Source organism: Phyllobates terribilis, unplaced genomic scaffold, assembly GCF_046119375.1.
Source record: "Phyllobates terribilis strain yellow unplaced genomic scaffold, ASM4611937v1 Scaffold_55__1_contigs__length_8800988, whole genome shotgun sequence".
Classification (NCBI taxonomy): domain Eukaryota; kingdom Metazoa; phylum Chordata; class Amphibia; order Anura; family Dendrobatidae; genus Phyllobates; species Phyllobates terribilis.
Genome location: NW_027362815.1, coordinates 3,244,094 through 3,265,603, shown reverse-complemented (window position 1 = coordinate 3,265,603; position 21,510 = coordinate 3,244,094).

Below are 21,510 nucleotides of genomic sequence, written 5' to 3'. Positions count from 1 at the left end.
AAAGCGAGTGCAGGCCAGAGCCAGGGCGAGAGCAGGCCGGAGTCAAGGCGAGTGCAGGCCGGAGTCAGTGCGAGGGCAGGCCAGAGTCAGAGCGAGATCAGGCCGGAACCAAGGCGAAGGCACGCCAGAGCGAGAGCAGGCCAGGGCGAGGGTAGGCAAGAGCCAGAGCGAGAGTAGGCCAGAGCTAAGGCAAGGGCCGGCTAGAGCGAGAGAAGGCCGGAGCCAAGGCAAGGGCAGGCCGGAACAAGGTCGAGAACAGGCCGGAGTCAAGACGAGGGCAGGCCAGAGCAAGAGCAGGCCGGAGTCAGGGCGAGGGCAGGCCAGAGTCCGAGCGAGAACAGGCCGGAGCCAAGGCGAGGGCACTCCAGAGCCAGAGCGAGAGCAGGCCAGATCCAGAGCGACAGCAGGCCGGAGCCAGGGCGAGGGCAGGCCAGAGCGAGAGCAGGCCGGAGCCAGGGCGAGAGGAGGCCGGAGCCAAGGCGAGGGCTGGCCGGAGCCAGAGCAAGGGCAGGCCGGAACCAGGGCGAGGACAGGCCGGAGCCAGAGCGAGAGCAGGCCAGAGCGAGAGCAGGCCGCAGCCAAGACGAGAGCAGGTCGGAGCCAAGGCGAGGGCAGGCCAGAGCCAGACCGAGAGGAGGCCGGAGCCAGGGCGAGAGCAAGACGGTGCCAAGGCGAGGGCCGGCCAGAGCCAGATCCAGAGCAGGCCGCAGTCAGGGCGACGGCAGGCCAGAGTCAGACCGAGAGCAGGCCGGAGCCAGAGCGAGGGCAGGCAAGAGCCAGAGCGAGAGTAGGCCAGAGCCAAGGCAAGGGCCGGCCAGAGCCAGAGCGAGAGAAGGCCGGAGCCAAGGCAAGGGCAGGCCGAAATAAGGGTGAGAACAGGCCGGAGTCAAGACGAGGGCAGGCCAGAGCCAGAGCAAGCGCAGGCCGGAGTCAGGGCGAGGGCCAGCCAGAGTCAGAGCGAGAGCAGGCCGGAGCCAAGGAGAGGGCACGCCAGAGCGAGAGCAGGCCAGAACCAGAGCGACAGCAGGCCAGGGCGAGGGCAGGCAAGGGCCAGAGCGAGAGTAGGCCAGAGCCAAGGCAAGGGCAGGCCTGAGCGAGAGAAAGCAAGGGCAGGACGGAACAACGGCTAAAGCAGGCCCGAGACAGGGCGAGGCCAGAGCGAGAACAGGCCACAGCCAGATTGAGAGTATGCCTGAGCCTGGGCGAGGGCAGGCCAGAGCCAGAGTGAGAGCAGGCCGGAGCCAGGGCGAGGACGGGCCAGAGCCAAAGCAAGAGCAGGCCGGAGCTAAGGCGAGGGCAGGCTGGAGCCAGAGCAAGGGCAGTCCGGAACTAGAGCGAGAGCAGGCCGTAGCCAAGGCGAGGGCAGGCCGGAGACAAGGCGAGGGCAGGCCAGAGCGAGAGCAGGTCGGAGCCAAGTCGAGGGCAGGCCAGAGCCACAGCAGGCCGGAGCCAAGGCGAGGGGAGGCCAGAGCGAGAGCAGGCCAGAGCGATAGCATGCCAGAGCCAAGGCGAGAGCAGGCCGGAGCCAAGGCAAGGGTAGGCCAGAGCCAAGGCAAGGGCAGGCCAAAGCCAGAGTGATAGAAGGCCAGAGTCAAGGCGAGAGCAGGCCGGAGACAGGGCGAGGCCAGAGCCAGAACAAGAGCGAGATCAGGCTGGAGCCAAGGTGAAGGTAGGCCAGAACAAGAGCGAGATCAGGCTAGAGTCAAGACGAGGGCATTCCAGAGCCAGAGGAAGAGCAGGCCGGAGCCAAGGCATGGGCAGGACAGAGTCAGAGAGAGAGCAGGCCGAAGCCAGGGCGAGGGCAGGCCAGAGCGAGAGCAGGTCGGAGCCAGGGCAAGAGCAGGCCGGAGGCAATGCGAGGCCAGGCCGGAGCCAGAGCAAGGGCAGGCCGGAGTCAGGGCGAGGGCAGGCCGGAGGCAGAGTGAGAGCAGGCCGGAGCCAAGGCGAGAGCAGGCCGGAGCCAAGGCAAGGGTAGGCCAGAGCCAAGGCGAGAGCAGGCCGGAGACAGGGCGAGGCCAGAGCGAGAGTAGGCCAGAGCCAAGGCAAGGGCAGGCCAGAGCCAGAGCGAGAGAAGGCCGGAGCCAAGGCAAGGCAGGCCGGAACAAGGGCTAGATCAGGCCCGAGACAGGGCGAGGCCAGAGCCAGAGCAGGCCACAGCCAGAGTGAGAGTATGCCGGAGCCAGGACGAGGGCAGGCCAGAGCCAGAGAGAGAGCAGGCCAGAGCCAGGGCGAGGGCGGGCCAGAGCCAAAGCGAGAGCAGGCCGGAGCCAGGGCGATGGCAGTCCGGAGCCAGGGCAAGGGCAGTCCGGAACTAGAGCGAGAGCAGGCCGGAGCCAAGGCGAGGGCGGGCCAGAGCGAGAGCAGGCTGGAGCCAAGGCGAGGGCAGACCAGAGCGAGAGCAGGCCGGAGCCAAGGTGAGGGCAGGCCAGAGCCAGAAGGAGAGCAGGCCAGTGCCAGGGCGAGAGCAGGGCAGTGCCAGAGCGAGAGCAGTCCGGAGCCAAGGCAAGGGCAGGCCAGAGCCAGAGAGGGAGTAGGCCTGAGCCAGAGCGAGAGCAGGCTGGAGCCAAGTCGAAGTCAGGCTAGAACCAGAGCAAGAGCAGACCAGAGTCAAGACGAGGGCAGGACAGAGCCAGAGCAAGAGCAGGCTGGATCCAAGGAGAGGGCTGGCCGGAGCCAGAGCAAGTACAGGCCAGAGCCAGGGCGAGGGCAGGCCGGAGCCAGGGCGAGGGCAGGCCGGAGCCAGGGAGAGGGCAGGCCGGAGCCAGGGAGAGAGCAGGTCGGAGCCAAGGCGAGGTCAGGCCAGAGCAAGAGCAGGCCGGAGCCAGGAAGAGGGCAGGCCGGAGCCAGGGCGAGAGCAGGCCAGAGCCAGCACGAGAGCAGGCCAGAGCTACAGCCAGAGCAGGCCGGAGTCAGGGCGAGGGCAGGCCAGAGCCAGAGTGAGAGCAGGCCAGTGCCTGAGCGAGAGCAGTCCGGAGCCAAGGCAAGGGCAGGCCAGAGCCAGAGAGAGAGTAGGCCTGAGCCAGAGCAAGAGCAGACCGGAGCCAAGGAGAAGGCAGCCCAGAACCAGAGCGAGAGCAGGTTGGAACCAAGGCGAGGGCAGGCCATAGGCAGAGCCAGGGCATGCCAGAGCAAGAGAGAGAGCAGGCCGGAGCCAAGGCGATGGCAGGCCAGAGTCAGAGTGAGAACAGGCCAGAGCCAAGGTGAGGGCAGGCCAGAGCGAGAGCAGGCCAGTGCCAGAGCGAGAGCAGGCCAGTGCCAGAGCTAGAGAAGTCCGGAGCCAAGGGCAGGCCAGAGCCAGAGAGCTAGTAGGCCTGAGCCAGAGCGAGAGGAGGCCGGAGCCAAGGCAAAGGCAGGCCCGAACCAGAGCGAGAGCAGGCCGGAGTCAAGACGAGGGCAGGCCAGAGCAAGAGCAGGCTGGAGCCAAGGCAAGGGCAGGCCGGAACAAGGGTGAGAACAGGCCGGAGTCAAGACGAGGGCAGGCCAGAGCAAGAGCAGGCCAGAGCCAGAGCAAGAGCAGACCGGAGCCAGGGCGAGGGCAGGCCAGAGCAAGAGCAGGCCGGAGCCAAGGCGAAGGCTGGCCGGAGCCAGCGCAAGGGCAGGGCGAGAGCAGACCGGAGCCAAGGCGAGGGCAGGCCAGAGCAAGAGCAGGTCGGAGCCAAGGCGAGGGCAGGTCAGAGCCAGAGCTAGAGCAGGCCGGAGCCAAGGCGAGGGGAGGCCAGAGCGAGAGCAGGCCAGAGTGAAAGCAGTCCGGAGCCAAGGCAAGTGCAGGCCAGAGCCGGAGCGATAGCAGGCCTGAGCCAGAGCGAGAGCAGGCCTGAGCAAGAGCAGGCCGTAGCCAAGGCGAAGGCAGGCCAGAACAAGAGCGAGATCAGACCAGAGTAAAGACGAGGGCAGGCCAGAGCCAGTGGAAGAGCAGGCCGGAGCCAAGGCATGGGCAGGCGAGAGCCAGAGAGAGCGCAGGCCGGAGCCAGAGCGAGGGCAGGCCAGAGCGAGAGCAGGTCGGAGCTAATGCGAGGGCTGGCCTGAGCTAGAGCAAGGGCAGGCCGGAGCCAGGTCGAGAGCAGGCCGGAGCCAAGGCGAGGGCTGACCAGAGTCAGAGCAAGGGCAGGCCGGAGCCAGGGTGAGGGCAGGCCGTAGCCAGAGCAAGAGCAAGCCAGAGTCAAGGCGAGAGCAGGCCGAAGCCAAGGCGAGGGCAGTCCAGAGCGAGAGCAGGCCGGAGCCAGGGCGAGAGAGCAGGCCGTAGCCAAGGAGAAGGCAGGCCAGAGACAAATCCAGAGCAGGCCGGAGCCAGGACGAGGACAGGCCAGAGTCAGAGCGAGAGCAGGACGGAGCCAAGGCGAGGGCACGCCAGAGCGAAAGCAGGCCAGAGCGAGAGCAGGCCGGGGCCAGGTCGAGGGCAGGCCAGAGCAAGAGTAGGCCAGAGCCAAGGCAAGGGCAGGCCAGAGCCAGAGCAAGAGAAGGCCGGAACCAAGGCAAGGGCAGGCCGGAACCAGGGCGAGAGCACGCCGTTGACAGTTCGAGGCCAAAGCCAGAGCGAGAGCAGACCAGAGCCAGAGCGAAACTAGGCCGGAGCCATGGCTAGGGCAGGGCAGGCCAGAGCCAGAGAGAGAGCAGGCTGGAGCCAGGGTGATGGCAGGCCAGAGCCAGAGCGACCGCAGGCAGGAGCCAGGGCGAGAGCAGTCCGGAGCCAAGGCAAGGGCAGTCCGGAGCCAGAGCGAAGGCAGTCCGGATGTAGAGCGAGAGAGCGAGAGCAGGCCGGAGCCAAGGCGAGATTAGACCGAAGCCAAGGCGAGGGCAGGCTAGAGGCAGAGCCAGGGCAGGCCAGAGCAAGAGTAGGTCGGACCCAGGGCGAGAGCAGGCCAGAGCCAGGGCAAGGGCTGGCCGGAGCCAGAGCAAGGGCAGGTTAGAGCCAGTGCGAGAGCAGGCCGTAGCCAAGGTGAGAGCAGGCCGGAGCCAAGGCGAGGGTACACCAGAGCCAGATCGAGAGCAGGCCGGAGCCAGGACAAGGGCAGGCTAGAGTCATAGAGAGAGCAGGCCGGAGCCACAGAGAGAGCAGGCCGGAGCCAGGGCGAGGGCTGGCCAGAGCGAGAGCAGTACGGAGCCAAGGCGAGGGCTAGCCGGAGCCAGAGCAAGGGCAGTCCGGATCTAGGGCGATGGCGGGCCGGAGCCAGAGCGAGAGTAGGTCGGAGCCAAAGCGAGAGCAGGCCGGAACCAGGGCAAGGGCTGGTCGGAGCTGGCCGGAGCCAGAGCGAGGGCAGGCCGGAGCCAAGGTGAGAGCAGGCCGGACCCAAGGCGAGGGTACGCCAGAGCAAGAGCAGGCCGGAGCCAGGACGAGGACAGGCCAGAGTCATAGAGAGAGCAGGCCGGAGCCAAGGCAAGGGCAGGCCAGAGAGAGAGCAGGCCGGAGCCAGGGTGAGGGCAGGCCAGAGCGACAGCAGTTCGGAGCTAGGACGAGAGCAGGCCGGAGCCAAGGCGAGGGATGGCCAGAGCCAGATCAAGGGCAGGCCGGATCCAGAGCAAGGTCAGGCCGGAGTCAGGGCGAGGGCAGGCCGGAGCCTGAGCGAGAGCAGGCCGGAGCCAAGGCAAGAGCAGGCCGGAGCCAAGGCGAGGGTAGGCCAGAGCGAGAGCAGGCCTGAGCAAGGACGAGGGCAGGCCGGAGCCAGGGCGAGGGCAGGCCAGAGTCAGAGCGAGAGCTGGCCGGAGCTAAGGCTAGGGCAGGCCGGAGCCAAGGCATGGGCAGGCCAGAGCCAGAGAGAGAGCAGGCTGGATCCAATGCAAGGGCTGGCCGTAGCTAAGGCGAGAGCAGGCCGAAGCCAAGGCGAGGGTAGGTCAGAGCGAGAGCCAGCCAGAGCGAGAGCAGGCCGGAGGCTCGGCGAGGGCAGGCCAGAGCCAGAGCGAGAGAAGGCCTGAGCCAAGGCAAGATCAGGCCGGAACCAGGGCGAGAGCAGGCTGGAGCCAGGGCGAGGGCAGGCAAAAGCCAGAGCGAGAGTAGGCCAGGGGGCATGGGCAGGCCAGAGCGAGAGAAGGCCGGAGCCAAGGCAAGAGCAGGACGGAACAAGGGCTAGATCAGGCCCGAGACAGGGCGAGGCCAGAGCGAGAGCAGGCCACAGCCAGAGTGAGAGTATGCCAGAGCCAGGGTGAGGGCAGGCCAGAGAAAGAGCAGGCCGGAGGCAGGGCGAGGGCGGGCCAGAGCCAAAGCGAGAGCCGGCCGGAGCCAGGGCAAGAGCAGGCCGGAGCTAAGGCGAGGGCAGGCCGGAGCTAAGGCGAGGGCAGGCCGGAGCCAGAGCGATGACAGGCCGGAGCCAGGGCAAGGGCTGTCCTGAACTAGAGCGAGAGCAGGCCGGAGCCAAGGTGAGAGCTGGCCGGAGCCAAGGCGAGGGCAGGCCAGAGGCAGAGCCAGGGCAGGCCAGAGCAAGAGCAGGCCAGAGCCAGAGCAAGAGCAGGTCGTAGCCAAGTCGAGGGCAGGCCAGAGCGAGAGAAGGCCGGAGCCAAGGCAAGGGGAGGCCAGAGCGAGAGCAGGCCAGAACCAGAGCGAGAGCAGGCTGGAACCAGGGCGATGGCAGGCAAAAGCAAGAGCGAGAGTAGGCCAGAGCCAAGGCAAGGGCAGGCCAGAGCGAGAGAAGGCCGTAGCCAAGGCAAGGGCAGGCCGGAACAAGGGCTAGATCAGGCCCGAGACAGAGCGAGGCCAGAGCGAGAGCAGGCCACAGTCAGAGTGAGAGTATGCCGGAGACAGGGCGAGGGCAGGCCAGAGCCAGAGAGAGAGCAGGCCGGAGCAAGGGCGAGGGCGGGCCAGAGCCAAAGCGAGAGCAGGCCGGAGCCAGGACGAGAGCAGGCCCGGCTAAGGCGAGGGCAAGCCGGAGCCAGAGCGATGGTAGTGCGCAGCCAGGGCAAGGGGCAAGGGCAAGGGGCAAGGGCAGTCCAGAACTAGAGCGAGACCAGGCCGGAGCCAAGGTGAGAGCTGGCCTGAGCTAGAGCAACAAGGGCAGGCCGGAGTCAGGGCAAGGTCAGGCCAGAGCAAGGGCAGGCCGGAGTCAGGCCGAGGGCAGGCCAGAGCCAGAGCAAGAGCAGGCCGGAGCCAGGGCGATGGAAGGCCAGAGCAAGAGCAGGCCGGAGCCAAGGCAAGGGCAGGCCGGAGCCAAGGTGAGAGCAGGCCGGAGCCAAGGCGAGGGTACGCCAGAGCGAGAGCAGGCCGGAGCCAGGACGAGGACAGGCCAGAGTCATAGAGAGAGCAGGCTGGAGCCAAGGCAAGGGCAGGCCAGAGAGAGAGCAGGCCGGAGCCAGGGCGAGGGCAGGCCAGAGCGACAGCAGTTCGGAGCTAGGGCGAGAGCAGGCTGGAGCCAAGGCGAGGGATGGCCGGAGCCAGAGCAAGTGCAGGCCGGATCCAGGGCGAGGGCAGGCCGGAGCCAGAGCGAGACCAGGCAGTAGCCAAGGCGAGAGCAGGATGGAGCAAAGGCGAGGGTAGGCCAAAGCGAGAGCAGGCCGGAGCCAGGCGAGAGGAAGCCGGAGCCAAGGAGAGGGCATGCCAGAACCAGAGCAGGCAGGAGCCAGGGCTAGGGCAGGCCAGAGTAACAGCAAGAGCAGGCCGGAGCCGAGGCGAGTGCAGGCCACAGCCAGAGCGAGAGAAGGGCAGAGCCATGGTAAGCAGGCCAGAGCCTGAGCGAGAGCAGGCCGGAGCCATGGCGAGGGCAGGCCAGAGCCTGAGCGAGAGAAGGACGGAGCCAAGGCAAGGGCAGGCCTGAACCAGGGCGAGAGCAGGCCGGAGCCAGGGCGAGGCTAGAGGCAGAGCCAGAGCAGGCCAGAGCCAAAGCGAGAGTAGGCCCGAGCCAGGGAGAGGGCAGGCCAGAGCCAGAGAGAGAGAAGGGCGAAGCCTTGGCGAGGGCAGGCCTGAGCCAGAGCGAAAGCAGGTCGGAGCCAGGTCGAGACCAGGCCGGAGCCAAGGCAAGGGCAGGCTGGGAGCCAGAGCGATGGCAAGCCGGATCCAGGGCAAGGGCAGTCCGTAGCTAGAGCGAGAGCAGGCCGGAGCCACGGCGAGAGCAGGCCGGAGCCAAGGCGAGGACAGGCCGGAGCCAGAGCAAAAGCAGGCCGGAGCCAGGACGAGGGCAGGCCGGAGCCAGAGTGATGGCAAGCCGGAGCCAGGGCGCAGGCAGTCCGGAGCTAGAGCTAGAGCAGGCCGGAACCAGGGGGAGAGCAGGCCGGAGCCAAGGCGAGGGCAGGCCAGAGCCAGAGCGAGAGCAGGCCGGAGCCAGGACGAGGGCAGGCCGGAGCCAGGGTGAGAGCAGGCCGGAGCCAAGGCGAGGACAGACCAGAGCCACAGCGACAGCCGGCCAGAGCAAGGGCAGGCCGGAGCCAGGGCGAGAGCAGGCCGGAGCCAGGGCGAGGACAGGCCAGAGCGAGAGCAGCCCAGAGCCAGGTCGAGGGCAGGCCAGAGCTAGAGTAAGAGCAGGCCGGAGCCAAGGCGTGGGCAGGCCAGAGCCAGAGCGAGGGCAGGCCAGAGCCAGAGCGAGGGTAGGCCAGAGCCAGAGAGAGAGCAGGCCAGAGCCAAGCGAGGGCAGGCCAGAGCCAAATCGAGAGCAGTCCGGATCCAAGGCGAGGGCAGGCCAGAGCGAGAGTAAGCCGGAGCAAAGGCAAAGGCAGGCCAGAGCCTGAGCGAGAGCAGGCCAGAGCCTGAGCGAGAGCAGGCCAGAGCCAGGGCGAGAGCAGGCCGGAGCCAGGGCAAGGGCAGGCCGGAGCCAGAGCGAGAGTTGGCCAGAGCCAAGGCAAGGGCAGGCCAGACCCAGAGCGAGAGAAGGCCGAAGCCAAGACAAGGGCAGGCCGGACCCCGGGCGAGAGCAGGCTGGAGACAGGGCGAGGCCAGAGCCAGAGAGAGAGCAGGCCAGAGCGAGAGTAGGCCAGAGCCAGGGCGAGGGCAGGCCAGAGCAAGAGCAGGCCGGAGCCAGGGCGATGGAAGGCCAGAGCAAGAGCAGGCCGGAGCCAAGGCAAGGGCAGGCCGGAGCCAAGGTGAGAGCAGGCCGGAGCCAAGGCGAGGGTACGCCAGAGCGAGAGCAGGCCGGAGCCAGGACGAGGACAGGCCAGAGTCATAGAGAGAGCAGGCTGGAGCCAAGGCAAGGGCAGGCCAGAGAGAGAGCAGGCCGGAGCCAGGGCGAGGGCAGGCCAGAGCGACAGCAGTTCGGAGCTAGGGCGAGAGCAGGCTGGAGCCAAGGCGAGGGATGGCCGGAGCCAGAGCAAGTGCAGGCCGGATCCAGGGCGAGGGCAGGCCGGAGCCAGAGCGAGACCAGGCAGTAGCCAAGGCGAGAGCAGGATGGAGCAAAGGCGAGGGTAGGCCAAAGCGAGAGCAGGCCGGAGCCAGGCGAGAGGAAGCCGGAGCCAAGGAGAGGGCATGCCAGAACCAGAGCAGGCAGGAGCCAGGGCTAGGGCAGGCCAGAGTAACAGCAAGAGCAGGCCGGAGCCGAGGCGAGTGCAGGCCACAGCCAGAGCGAGAGAAGGGCAGAGCCATGGTAAGCAGGCCAGAGCCTGAGCGAGAGCAGGCCGGAGCCATGGCGAGGGCAGGCCAGAGCCTGAGCGAGAGAAGGACGGAGCCAAGGCAAGGGCAGGCCTGAACCAGGGCGAGAGCAGGCCGGAGCCAGGGCGAGGCTAGAGGCAGAGCCAGAGCAGGCCAGAGCCAAAGCGAGAGTAGGCCCGAGCCAGGGAGAGGGCAGGCCAGAGCCAGAGAGAGAGAAGGGCGAAGCCTTGGCGAGGGCAGGCCTGAGCCAGAGCGAAAGCAGGTCGGAGCCAGGTCGAGACCAGGCCGGAGCCAAGGCAAGGGCAGGCTGGGAGCCAGAGCGATGGCAAGCCGGATCCAGGGCAAGGGCAGTCCGTAGCTAGAGCGAGAGCAGGCCGGAGCCACGGCGAGAGCAGGCCGGAGCCAAGGCGAGGACAGGCCGGAGCCAGAGCAAAAGCAGGCCGGAGCCAGGACGAGGGCAGGCCGGAGCCAGAGTGATGGCAAGCCGGAGCCAGGGCGCAGGCAGTCCGGAGCTAGAGCTAGAGCAGGCCGGAACCAGGGGGAGAGCAGGCCGGAGCCAAGGCGAGGGCAGGCCAGAGCCAGAGCGAGAGCAGGCCGGAGCCAGGACGAGGGCAGGCCGGAGCCAGGGTGAGAGCAGGCCGGAGCCAAGGCGAGGACAGACCAGAGCCACAGCGACAGCCGGCCAGAGCAAGGGCAGGCCGGAGCCAGGGCGAGAGCAGGCCGGAGCCAGGGCGAGGACAGGCCAGAGCGAGAGCAGCCCAGAGCCAGGTCGAGGGCAGGCCAGAGCTAGAGTAAGAGCAGGCCGGAGCCAAGGCGTGGGCAGGCCAGAGCCAGAGCGAGGGCAGGCCAGAGCCAGAGCGAGGGTAGGCCAGAGCCAGAGAGAGAGCAGGCCAGAGCCAAGCGAGGGCAGGCCAGAGCCAAATCGAGAGCAGTCCGGATCCAAGGCGAGGGCAGGCCAGAGCGAGAGTAAGCCGGAGCAAAGGCAAAGGCAGGCCAGAGCCTGAGCGAGAGCAGGCCAGAGCCTGAGCGAGAGCAGGCCAGAGCCAGGGCGAGAGCAGGCCGGAGCCAGGGCAAGGGCAGGCCGGAGCCAGAGCGAGAGTTGGCCAGAGCCAAGGCAAGGGCAGGCCAGACCCAGAGCGAGAGAAGGCCGAAGCCAAGACAAGGGCAGGCCGGACCCCGGGCGAGAGCAGGCTGGAGACAGGGCGAGGCCAGAGCCAGAGAGAGAGCAGGCCAGAGCGAGAGTAGGCCAGAGCCAGGGCGAGGGCAGGCCAGAGAGAGAGCAGGCCGGAGCCAAGGCGAGAGCAGGCCGGAGCCAAGGCGAGAGGAGGCCGGATGCAGAGCAAGAACATGCCGGAACCAGGGCGAGGGCAGGCCGGAGCCAGGCCTGGCGAGGGTAGGCCGGAGCCAGGGCGAGGGCTGGCCGGAGCCAGGGCGAGGGTAGGCCGGAGCCAGAGCGAGGGCAGGCCGGAGCCAGAGCGAGAGCAGGCCGGAGCCAGAGCGAGAGCAGGCCAGAACCAAAGCGAGAGCAGGCCGGAGCCAAGGCGAGAGCAGGCCGGAGCCAAGGTGAGGGCAGGCCGGAACCAGCGCGAGAGCAGGCCAGAGCCTGGGCGAGAACAGGCCGAAGCCAAGGCTAGGACAGTGCAGAGCCAGAGCGAGAGAAGGCCAGAGCCAGGGCGAGGGCAGGCACGAGCCAGAGTCAGAGCAGGCCGGAGCCAAGGCTCGGGCAGGTAAGAGCCGGTACGAGGGTAGGCCAGAGCGAGAGAAGGCCAGAGCCATGGCGAGGGCAGGCCAGAGCAAGAGCGAGAGCAGGCCGTAGCAAAGGCAAGGGCCAGCCAGAGCGAGAGCAGGCCAGAGCCAGAGCAAGGGCAGGCCGGAGCCAGAGCGAGAGTAGGCCAGAGCCAAGGCGAGGGCAGGCCAGAGCCAGACAGAGCGAGAGAAGGACGAAGCCAAAGCAAAGGCAGGCATGAACCAGGTCGAGAGCAGTCCGGAGCCAAGGCGAGAACAAGCCAGAGCCAAGGCGAGAGCAGGCCGGATCCAGAGCGAGAGCATGCCGGAGCCAGGTCGAGGGCAGGCCGGAGACAGTGCAAGGGCAGGCTGGAGCCAGATCGATGGCAGGGCGGAGCCAGAGCGAGAGCAGGCAAGAGCCAGAGTGAGAGCAGGCCGGAGCCTGAGTGAAAGCAGGCCGGAGCGAGAGCGGGCGGAGCCATGGCGAGGGCGAGGCCAGAGCCAGAGAGAGAGCAGGCCAGAGCGAGAGTAGGCCAGAGCCAGGGCGAGGGCAGGCCAGAGCCAGAGAGAGAGCAGGCCGGAGCCAAGGCGAGAGCAGGCCGGAGCCAAGGCGAGAGGAGGCCGGATGCAGAGCAAGAACATGCCGGAACCAGGGCGAGGGCAGGCCGGAGCCAGGCCTGGCGAGGGTAGGCCGGAGCCAGGGCGAGGGCTGGCCCGAGCCAGGGCGAGGGTAGGCCGGAGCCAGAGCGAGGGCAGGCCGGAGCCAGAGCGAGAGCAGGCTGGAGCCCGTGCGAGGGCAAGCCGGAGCCATAGCGAGAGAAGGCCGGAGCCCATGCGAGGGCAGGCCGGAGCCATAGCGAGAGAAGGCCAGAACCAAGGCGAGGGCAGGCCAGAGCGAGAGCAAGCCGGAGCCAGGGCCTGATCAGGCGGGAGGCAAGGCAAGGGCAGGCCAGAGCGAGAGCAGGCCGGAGCCAGGGCGAGAGCAGGCTGGAGCCAAGGCGAGGGCAGGCCAGAGCCAGGGCGAGGGCAGGCCAGAGAAAGAGCGACAGTATGCCGGAGCCAGGGCGAGGGCAGGCTGGAGCCAGAGCGAGAGCAGGCCGGACCCAAGGCGAGAGCAGGACTTAGCCAGAGCGAGGGCAGGCCGAAGCCAGAGCGAGAGCAAGCCGGAGCCAAGTTGATGTCAGGCCAGATCGAGAGCAGGCATGATCCAAAGCAAGGGCAGGCTGGAACCAGACCGAGAGCAGGCCGGAGCCAAGGCAAATGCAGGCCGGATCCAGGGCGAGAACAGGCAGGAGCCAAGGCGAGGGCAGGCCGGAGCCAGAGATATAGCAGGCCGGAGCCAAGGCGAGAGCAGGCCGGAGCCAGTGCGAGAGCAGGCCAGAGCCAGAGCGAGAGCAGGCCAGAGCCAGGACAAAGGCAGGCTGGAGCCAGTGCAAGAGCAGGCTGGAGCCAAGGAGAGGACAGGCCAAAGCCAGAGCGAGAGCAAGCAAGAGCCAGGTCGAGAGCAGGCAGTAGCCAAGACAAGGGCAGGCCAGAGCGAGAGCAGGCTGGAGCCAGGGCGAGAGGAGGCCGGAACTAAGGCGAGGGCAGGCCAGAGGCAGAGCGAGGGCAGGCAAGAGCCAGGGCGAGGGCAGGCCAGAGCGAGAGCAGGCCAGAGCCAAGGCAAGGGCAGGCCAGAGCCAGAGTGAGGGCAGGCTGGATCTAGAGCGAGAGCAGGCCGGAGCCAATGCGAGGGCAGGCCAGAGCGAGAGCAGGCATGAGCCAAGGCAAGGGCAGGCCGGAACCAGGCCGAGAGCAGTCCGGAGCCAAGGCGAGGGCAGGCCAGAGCCAGAGCGAGGGCAGACCGGAGCCAGGGCGAGGGCAGTCCAGAGCCAGAGAGAGAGTAGGCCGGAGCCAGGGCGATAGCAGGCTGGAGCCAGGGCGAGAGCAGGCCGGAGCCAAGGCGAGGGCAGGCCAGAGCCAGAGCGAGGACAGGCCGGAGCCAGAGTGAGAGCAGGCCGGAGCCAAGTTGACGTCAGGCCAGATCGAAAGCAGGCATGATCCAAAGCAAGGTCAGGCTGGATCCAGGGCGAGAACAAGCAGGAGCCAAGGCGAAAGCAGGCCAGAGCCAGAGAGAGAGCAGACCGGAGCCAGGATGAGAGCAAGCCGGAGCCAGGGTGAGAGCAGGCCGGAGCCAAGGTGAGGGCAGGCCGGAGCCAGAGCGATGGTTGGCCGGAGCCAGGGCGAGAGCAGGCCGGAACCAAGGCGAGAGCAGACCGGAGCCAAGGCGAGGGCAGGCCAGAAGTAGAGCGAGAGCAGGCCAGAGCCAAGGCGAGGGCAGACCAGAGCGATAGCAGGTCGGAGCCAAGGCGAGGGCAGACAAGAGCGAGAGCAGGCCGGAGCCAAGGCGAGGGCAGGCAAGAGCGAGAGCAAGCCAGAGCTAGAGCGAGAGCAGTCTGGAGCCAAGGCAAGGGCAGGCCAGAGCCAGAGCTAGAGCAGGCTTGAGCCAGAGCGAGGGGATGCCGGAGCCAAGGTGAAGGCAGGCCAGAACCAGAGCGAGAGCAGGCTGGAGTCAAGAAGAGGGCAGGCCAGAGCAAGAGCAGGCCGGAGCAAGGCCGAGGGAAGGCCAGAGCCAGAGCAAGAGCAGGCCGGAGCCAGGGCGAGGGAAGGCCAGAGCCAGAGCAAGAGCAGGCTGGAGCCAGGGCGAGAGCAGGCCGGAGGCAAGGCGAGGGCTGGTCGGAGCCAGAGCAAGGGCAGGCCGGAGCCACAGCGAGGGCAGGCCGAAGCCTGAGCAAGAGCAGGCCGAAGCCAAGGCGAGAGCAGGCCGAAGCCAAGGCGAGAGCAGGCCAGAGCCAGGGCGAGAGCAGGCCGGAGCCAAAGCGAGGGCAGGCCAGAGCCAGATCCAGAGCAGGCCGGAGCCAGGGCGAGGGCAGGCCAGAGTCAGAGCGAGAGCAGGCCGGAGCCAGGGCGAGAGCAGGCCGGAGCCAGGGCGAGGGCAGGCCAGAGCCAGAGCGAGAGCAGGCTGGAGCCAGGTCGAGAGCAGGCAGTAGCCAAGACAAGGGCAGGCCAGAGCGAGAGCAGGCTGGAGCCAGGGCGAGAAGAGGCCGGAACTAAGGCGAGGGCAGGCCAGAGGCAGAGCGAGGGCAGGCTAGAGCCAGGGCGAGGGCAGCCCAGAGCCAGAGCGAGAGAAGGCCGGATCCAAGGCGAGGGCAGGCCGGAGCCAGAGTGAGGGCAGGCTGGATCCAGAGCGAGAGCAGGCCGGAGCCAAGGCGAGGGCAGGCCAGAGCGAGAGCAGGCATGAGCCAAGGCAAGGGCAGGTTGGAACCAGGACGAGAGCAGTCCGGAGCCAGGGCGAGAGCAGGCCGGAGCCAAGGCGAGGGCAGGCCAGAGCCAGAGCGAGGGCAGACCGGAGCCAGGGCGAGGGCAGGCCAGAGCCAGAGAGAGAGTAGGCCGGAGCCAAGGCGAGTGCAGGCTGGAGCCAGGGCGAGGGCAGGCCGGAACCAAGTTGACGTCAGGCCAGTTCGAGAGCAGGCATGATCCAAAGAAAGGTCAGGCTGGATCCAGGGCGAAAACAGGCAGGAGCCAAGGCGAGGGCAGGCCAGAGCCACTGAGAGAGCAGGCCGGAGCCAGGGCGAGGGCAGGCCAGAGCGAGAGCAGGCCGGAGCCAGGGTGAGAGCAGGCCGGAGCCAAGGCGAGGGCAGGCCAGAGCCATAGCTAGAGCTGACTTGAGCCAGAGCGAGGGGATGCCGGAGCCAAGGTGAAGGCAGGCCAGAACCAGAGCGAGAGCAGGCTGGAGTCAAGACGAGGGCAGGCCAGAGCAAGAGGAGGCCGGAGCCAGAGTGAGAGAAGGCCGGAGCCAAGGAAAGAGCAGGCCAGAGCCAGAACTGTCCGGAGACAGAGCTAGGGCAGGCCTGAGCCAGAGCGAGAGCAGGCTGGAGCCATGGCGAAGGCAGGCCAGAACAAGAGCAAGATCAGGCTAGAGTCAAGACGAGGGCAGGCAAGAGCCAGAGGAAGAGCAGGCCGGAGCCAAGGTATGCGTAGGCCAGAGCGAGAGCAGGTCGGAGCCAGGCCGAGAGCAGGCCGGAGCCAATGCAAGGGTAGGCCGGAGTCAGGGCGAGGGCAGGCCGGAGCCAGAGTAAGAGGAGGCCGGAGCCAAGGCGAGAGCAGGCCGGAGCCAAGGCGAGCGTAGGCCAGAGCCAAGGCGAGGGCAGGCCAGAGCCAGAGCGATAGAAGGCCAGAGCCAAGGCAAGGGCAGGCCGGAACCAGGGCGAGAGCAGGCTGGAGACAGGGCGAGGCCAGAGCCAGAGAGATAGCAGGCCAGAGAGAGAGCAGGCCGGAGCCAAGGCGAGAGCAGGCCGGAGCCAAGGCGAGAGGAGGCCGGATCCAGAGCAAGAACTTGCCGGAACCAGGGCGAGGGCAGGCCGGAGCCAGGCCTGGCGAGGGTAGGCCGGAGCCAGGGCGAGGGCTGGCCGGAGCCAGGGCGAGGGTAGGCCGGAGCCAGAGCGAGGGCAGGCCGGAGCCAGAGCGAGAGCAGGCCGGAGCCAAAGCGAGAGCAGGCCGGAGCCAAGGCGAGAGCAGGCCGGAGCCAAGGTGAGGGCAGACCGGAACCAGCGCGAGAGCAGGCCAGAGCCTGGGCGAGGACAGGCCGAAGCCAAGGCGAGGACAGTGCAGAGCCAGAGCGAGAGAAGGCCAGAGCCAGGGCGAGGGCAGGCACGAGCCAGAGTCAGAGCAGGCCGGAGCCAAGGCTCGGGCAGGTAAGAGCCGGTACGAGGGTAGGCCAGAGCCAGAGCGAGAGAAGGCCAGAGCCATGGCGAGGGCAGGCCAGAGCAAGAGCAGGCCGGAGCAAAGGCAAGGGCCAGCCAGAGCGAGAGCAGGCCAGAGACAGAGCGAGAGCAGGCCGAAGCCAGAGCAAGGGCAGGCCGGAGCCAGAGCGAGAGTAGGCCAGAGCCAAGGCGAGGGCAGGCCAGAGCCAGACAGAGCGAGAGAAGGACGAAGCCAAAGCAAGGGCAGGCATGAACCAGGTCAAGAGCAGTCCGGAGCCAAGGCGAGAACAAGCCGGACGGAGCCAAGGCGAGAGCAGGCCGGATCCAGAGCGAGAGCAGGCCGGAGCCAGGTCGAGGGCAGGCCGGAGACAGTGCAAGGGCAGGCTGGAGCCAGATCGATGGCAGGCCGGAGCCAGAGCGAGAGCAGGCAAGAGCCAGAGTGAGAGCAGGCCGGAGCCTGGGCGAAAGCAGGCCGGAGCGAGAGCGGGCGGAGCCATGGCGAGGGCAGGCTGGAGCCAAGGCGAGGGCAGGCCGGAGCCAGAGCGAGAGCAGGCCGGAGCCAGGGGAAGGGCAGGCCTGGCCAAAGAAAGAGTTGGCCAGAGCCAAGGCAAGGACAGGCCAGAACCAGGGCGAGAGCTTGTCGGAGCCAGGCCGAGAGCATGTCGGAGCCAAGGCGAGAGCAGGCCGGAGCCAAGGCGAGAGGAGGCCGGATACAGAGCGAGAACATGCCGGAGCCAGAGCGAGAGTAGGCCAGATCCAGGGCGAAAGCAGGCTGGAGCCCGTGCGAGGGCAAGCCGGAGCCATAGCGAGAGAAGGCCGGAGCCCGTGCGAGGGCAGGCCGGAGCCATAGCGAGAGAAGGCCGGAACCAAGGCGAGGGCAGGCCAGAGCGAGAGCAAGCCGGAGCCAGGGCCTGAGCAGGCGGGAGGCAAGGCAAGGGCAGGCCAGAGCGAGAGCAGGCTGGAGCCAGGGCGAGAGCAGGCCGGAGCCAAGGCGAGGGCAGGCCAGAGCCAGAGCGAGGGCAGACCGGAGCCAGGGCGAGGGCAGGCCAGAGCCAGAGAGAGAGTAGGCCGGAGCCAAGGCGAGTGCAGGCTGGAGCCAGGGCGAGGGCAGGCCGGAGCCAAGTTGACGTCAGGCCAGTTCGAGAGCAGGCATGATCCAAAGCAAGGTCAGGCTGGATCCAGGGCGAAAACAGGCAGGAGCCAAGGCGAGGGCAGGCCAGAGCCAGTGAGAGAGCAGGCCGGAGCCAGGGCGAGGGCAGGCCAGAGCTAGAGCTGACTTGAGCCAGAGCGAGGGGATGCCGGAGCCAAGGTGAAGGCAGGCCAGAACCAGAGCGAGAGCAGGCTGGAGTCAAGACGAGGGCAGGCCAGAGCAAGAGCAGGCCGGAGCCAGGGCGAGGGAAGGCCAGAGCAAGAGCAGGCCGGAGCGAGGGCGAGAGCTGGCCGGAGGCAAGGCGAGGGCTGGTCGGAGCCAGAGCAAGGGCAGGCCGGAGCCACAGCGAGGGCGGGCCGAAGCCAGAGCAAGAGCAGGCCGGAGCCAAGGCGAGAGCAGGCCGGAGCCAAGGCGAGGGCAGGCCAGAGCGAGAGCAGGCCGGAGCCAAGGCGAGGGCAGGCCAGAGCCAGATCCAGAGCATGCTGGAGCCAGGGCGAGGGCCAGCCAGAGTCAGAGCGAGAGAAGGCCAGAGCCAGGGCAAGAGCAGGCCGGAGCCAGGGCGAGTGCAGGCCAGAGCGAGAGCAGGCCGGAGCCAAGGCGAGGGCAGGCCAGAGGCAGATCCAGAGCAGGCCGGAGCCAGGGCGAGGGCAGGCCTGAGTCAGAGCGAGAGCAGGCCGGAGCCAAGGCGAGGGCACGCCAGTGCCAGAGCGATGGCAGGCCGGAGCCAGGGCAAGGGCAGTCCGGAGCTACAGCGAGAGCAGGCCGGAGCCAAGGCGAGAGCAGGCCGGAGCCAAGACGAGGGCAGGCCAGAAGCAGAGCCAGGGCAGGCCAGAGCGAGAGCAGGCCGGAGCCAAGGCGAGGGCAGGCAAGAGCGAGAGCTGGTCGGAGCCAGGGCGAGGGCATTACGGAGCTACAGCGAGAGCAGACCGGAGACAAGGCGAGAGCAAGCTGGAGCCTAAGCGAGGGCAGGCCAGAGCGAGAACAGGCCGGAGCCAGGACGAGGGCAGGCCGAGGCCTGGGCGAGAGCAGGCCGGAGCCAAGGCGAGGGCAGGACAGAGCCAGAGCAGGCCGGAGCCAAGGCGAGGGCAGGCCAGAGTCAGAGCGAGAGGAGGCCGTAGCAAAGGCGAGGGCATGCCAGAGCGAGAGCAGGCCGGAGCCAGGACGAGGGCAGGCCAGAGCCAGAGCGAGAGTAGGCTAGAGCGAAAGCGAGGGCAGGCCAGAGCAAGAGCAGGCCGGAGCCAGGACGAGGGTAGGCCGGAGCCAAGGCGAGGGCAGGCCCGAGCCAAGTCGAGGGCAGGCCAGAGCGAGAGCAGGCCGGAGCCAAGGCGAGGGCAGGCCAGAGCAAGAGCAGTCTGGAGCCAAGGCAAGGGCAGGCCAGAGTCAGAGCTAGAGCAGGCTTGAGCCAGAGCGAGGGGATGCCGGAGCCAAGGTGAAGGCAGGCCAGAACCAGAGCGAGGGCAGGCCAGAGCAAGAGCAGGCCGGAGCCAGGGCGAGGAAAGGCCAGAGTCAGAGCAAGAGCAGGCCGGAGCGAGGGCGAGGGCAGGCCGGAGGCAAGGCGAGGGCTGGTCGGAGCCAGAGCAAGGGCAGGCCGGAGCCACAGCGAGATCTGGCCGAAGCCAGAGCAAGAGCAGGCCGGAGCCAAGGCGAGAGCAGGCCGGAGCCAAGGCGAGGGTAGGCCAGAGCGAGAGCAGGCCAGAGCCAGGTTGAGAGCAGGCCGGAGCCAAGGCGAGGGCAGGCCAGAGCCAGATCCAGAGCAGGCCGGAGCCAGGGCGAGGGCAGGCCTGAGTCAGAGCGAGAGCAGGCCGCAGCCAGGGCGAGAGCAGGCCGGAGCCAGGGCGAGGGCAGGCCAGAGCCAGAGCGAGAGCAGGCCGGAGCCAGAGCGAGAGCAGGCCGGAGCCAAGGCGAGGGCAGGCCAGAGGCAGATCCAGAGCAGGCCGGAGCCAGGTCGAGGGCAGGCCTGAGTCAGAGCGATGGCAGGCCGGAGCCAGGGCAAAGGCAGTCCGGAGCTACAGCGAGAGCAGGCCGGAGCCAAGGCAAGAGCAGGCCGGAGCCAAGGCGAGGGCAGGCCAGAAGCAGAGCCAGGGCAGGCCAGAGCGAGAGCAGGCCGGAGCCAAGGCGAGAGCAGGCAACAGCGAGAGCTGGTCGGAGCCAGGGCGAGGGCAGTCCGGAGCTACCGCGAGAGCAGTCCGGAGCCAAGGCGAGAGCAAGCCGGAGCCTAAGCGAGGGCAGGCCAGAGCGAGAACAGGCTGGAGCCAGGACGAGGGCAGGCCGAAGCCTGGGCCAGAGCAGGCCGGAGCCAAGGCGAGGGCAGGACAGAGCCAGAGCAGGCCGGAGCCAGGGCGAGGGCCGGCCAGAGTCAGAGCGAGAGGAGGCCGGAGCAAAGGCGAGGGCATGCCAGAGCGAGAGCAGGCCGGAGCCAGGACGAGGGCAGGCCAGAGCCAGAGCGAGAGTAGGCTAGAGCCAAAGCGAGGGCAGGCCAGAGCAAGAGCAGGCCGGAGCCAGGAGGAGGGCAGGCCGGAGCCTGGGCGAGAGCAGGCCGGAGCCAAGGCGAGGGCAGGACAGAGCCAGAGCAGGCCGGAGCCAGGGCGAGGGCAGGTCAGGGTCAGAGCGAGAGGAGGCCAGAGCCAAGGCGAGGGCATGCCAGAGCCAGAACAAGAGCAGGCCGGAGCCAGGGCGAGGGCAGGCCAGAGCCAGAGTTAGAGTTGTTTAGAGCCGAGGCTAGGGCATGCCAGAGCGAGAGCAGGCAGGAGCCAAGGTAAGGGGAGGCCGGAACCAGGGCGAGAGCAGGCCGGAGCCAGGGCGAGGCCAGAGCGAGAGCAGGCCAGAGCCAGAGCGAGAGTAGGCCGGAGCCAGGGCGAGGGCAGGCCAGAGCCAGAGAAAGGGCAGGCCAGAGTGAGAGCAGTTCGGAGCCTGGGCGAGAGCAGGACGGAGCTAAAGCGAGGGCAAGCTGGAGCCCGAGCCGTGGCATAGCGGAGCCAGGGTGAGGGCAGTACGGAGCTAAAGCGAGAGCAGGCCGGAGCCTATGCGAGAGCAGGCCGTAGCCAAGGCGAGGGCAGGCCAGAGGCAGAACCAGGGTAGGCCAAAGCAACAGCTGGCTAGGGCGAGAGCAGGCTGGAGCCAAAAGGGCAGGCCAGAGTGAGAGCAGGCCAGAGCCAAAGCGAGAGCAGGTCGGAGCCAAGGTGAAGGCAGGCCAGAGCCAGAGTGAGAGCAGGCCGGAGCCAAGGCAAAGGCAGGCCAGAGCGAGAGCAGGCCGGAGCCAAGGCGAGGGCTGGCCGGAGCCAGAGCGAGAGCAGGCCGTATCCAAGGCGACGGCAGGCCGAAACCAGAGCGAGAGAATGCCGGAGCCAGAGATATAGCAGGCCGGAGCCAAGGCGAGAGCAGGCCGGAGCCAGTGCGAGAGCAGGCCAGAGCGAGAGCAGGCCAGAGCCAGGACGAAGGCAGGCTGGAGCCAGTGCAAGAGCAGGCTGGAGCCAAGGAGAGGACAGGCCAAAGCCAGAGCGAGAGCAAGCAAGAGCCAGGTCGAGAGCAGGCCGGAGCCAGAGTGAGGGCAGGCTGGATCTAGAGCGAGAGCAGGCCGGAGCCAAGGCGAGGGCAGGCCAGAGCGAGAGCAGGCATGAGCCAAGGCAAGGGCAGGCCGGAACCAGGCCGAGAGCAGTCCGGAGCCAAGGCGAGGGCAGGCCAGAGCCAGAGCGAGGGCAGACCGGAGCCAGGGCGAGGGCAGGCCAGAGAGAGAGTAGGCCGGAGCCAGGGCGATAGCAGGCTGGAGCCAGGGCGAGGGCAGGCCGGAGCCAAGGCGAGGGCAGGCCGGAGCCAGAGCGAGGGCAGGCCGGAGCCAGAGTGAGAGCAGGCCGGAGCCAAGTTGACGTCAGGCCAGATCGAAAGCAGGCATGATCCAAAGCAAGGTCAGGCTGGATCCAGGGCGAGAACAAGCAGGAGCCAAGGCGAAAGCAGGCCAGAGCCAGAGAGAGAGCAGACCGGAGCCAGGGTGAGAGCAAGCCGGAGCCAGGGTGAGAGCAGGCCGGAGCCAAGGTGAGGGCAGGCCGGAGCCAGAGCGATGGTTGGCCGGAGCCAGGGCGAGAGCAGGCCGGAACCAAGGCGAGAGCAGACCGGAGCCAAGGCGAGGGCAGGCCAGAAGTAGAGCGAGAGCAGGCCAGAGCCAAGGCGAGGGCAGACCAGAGCGATAGCAGGTCGGAGCCAAGGCGAGGGCAGACAAGAGCAAGAGCAGGCCGGAGCCAAGGCGAGGCAGGCAAGAGCGAGAGCAAGCCAGAGCTAGAGCGAGAGCAGTCTGGAGCCAAGGCAAGGGCAGGCCAGAGCCAGAGCTAGAGCAGGCTTGAGCCAGAGCGAGGGGATGCCGGAGCCAAGGTGAAGGCAGGCCAGAACCAGAGCGAGAGCAG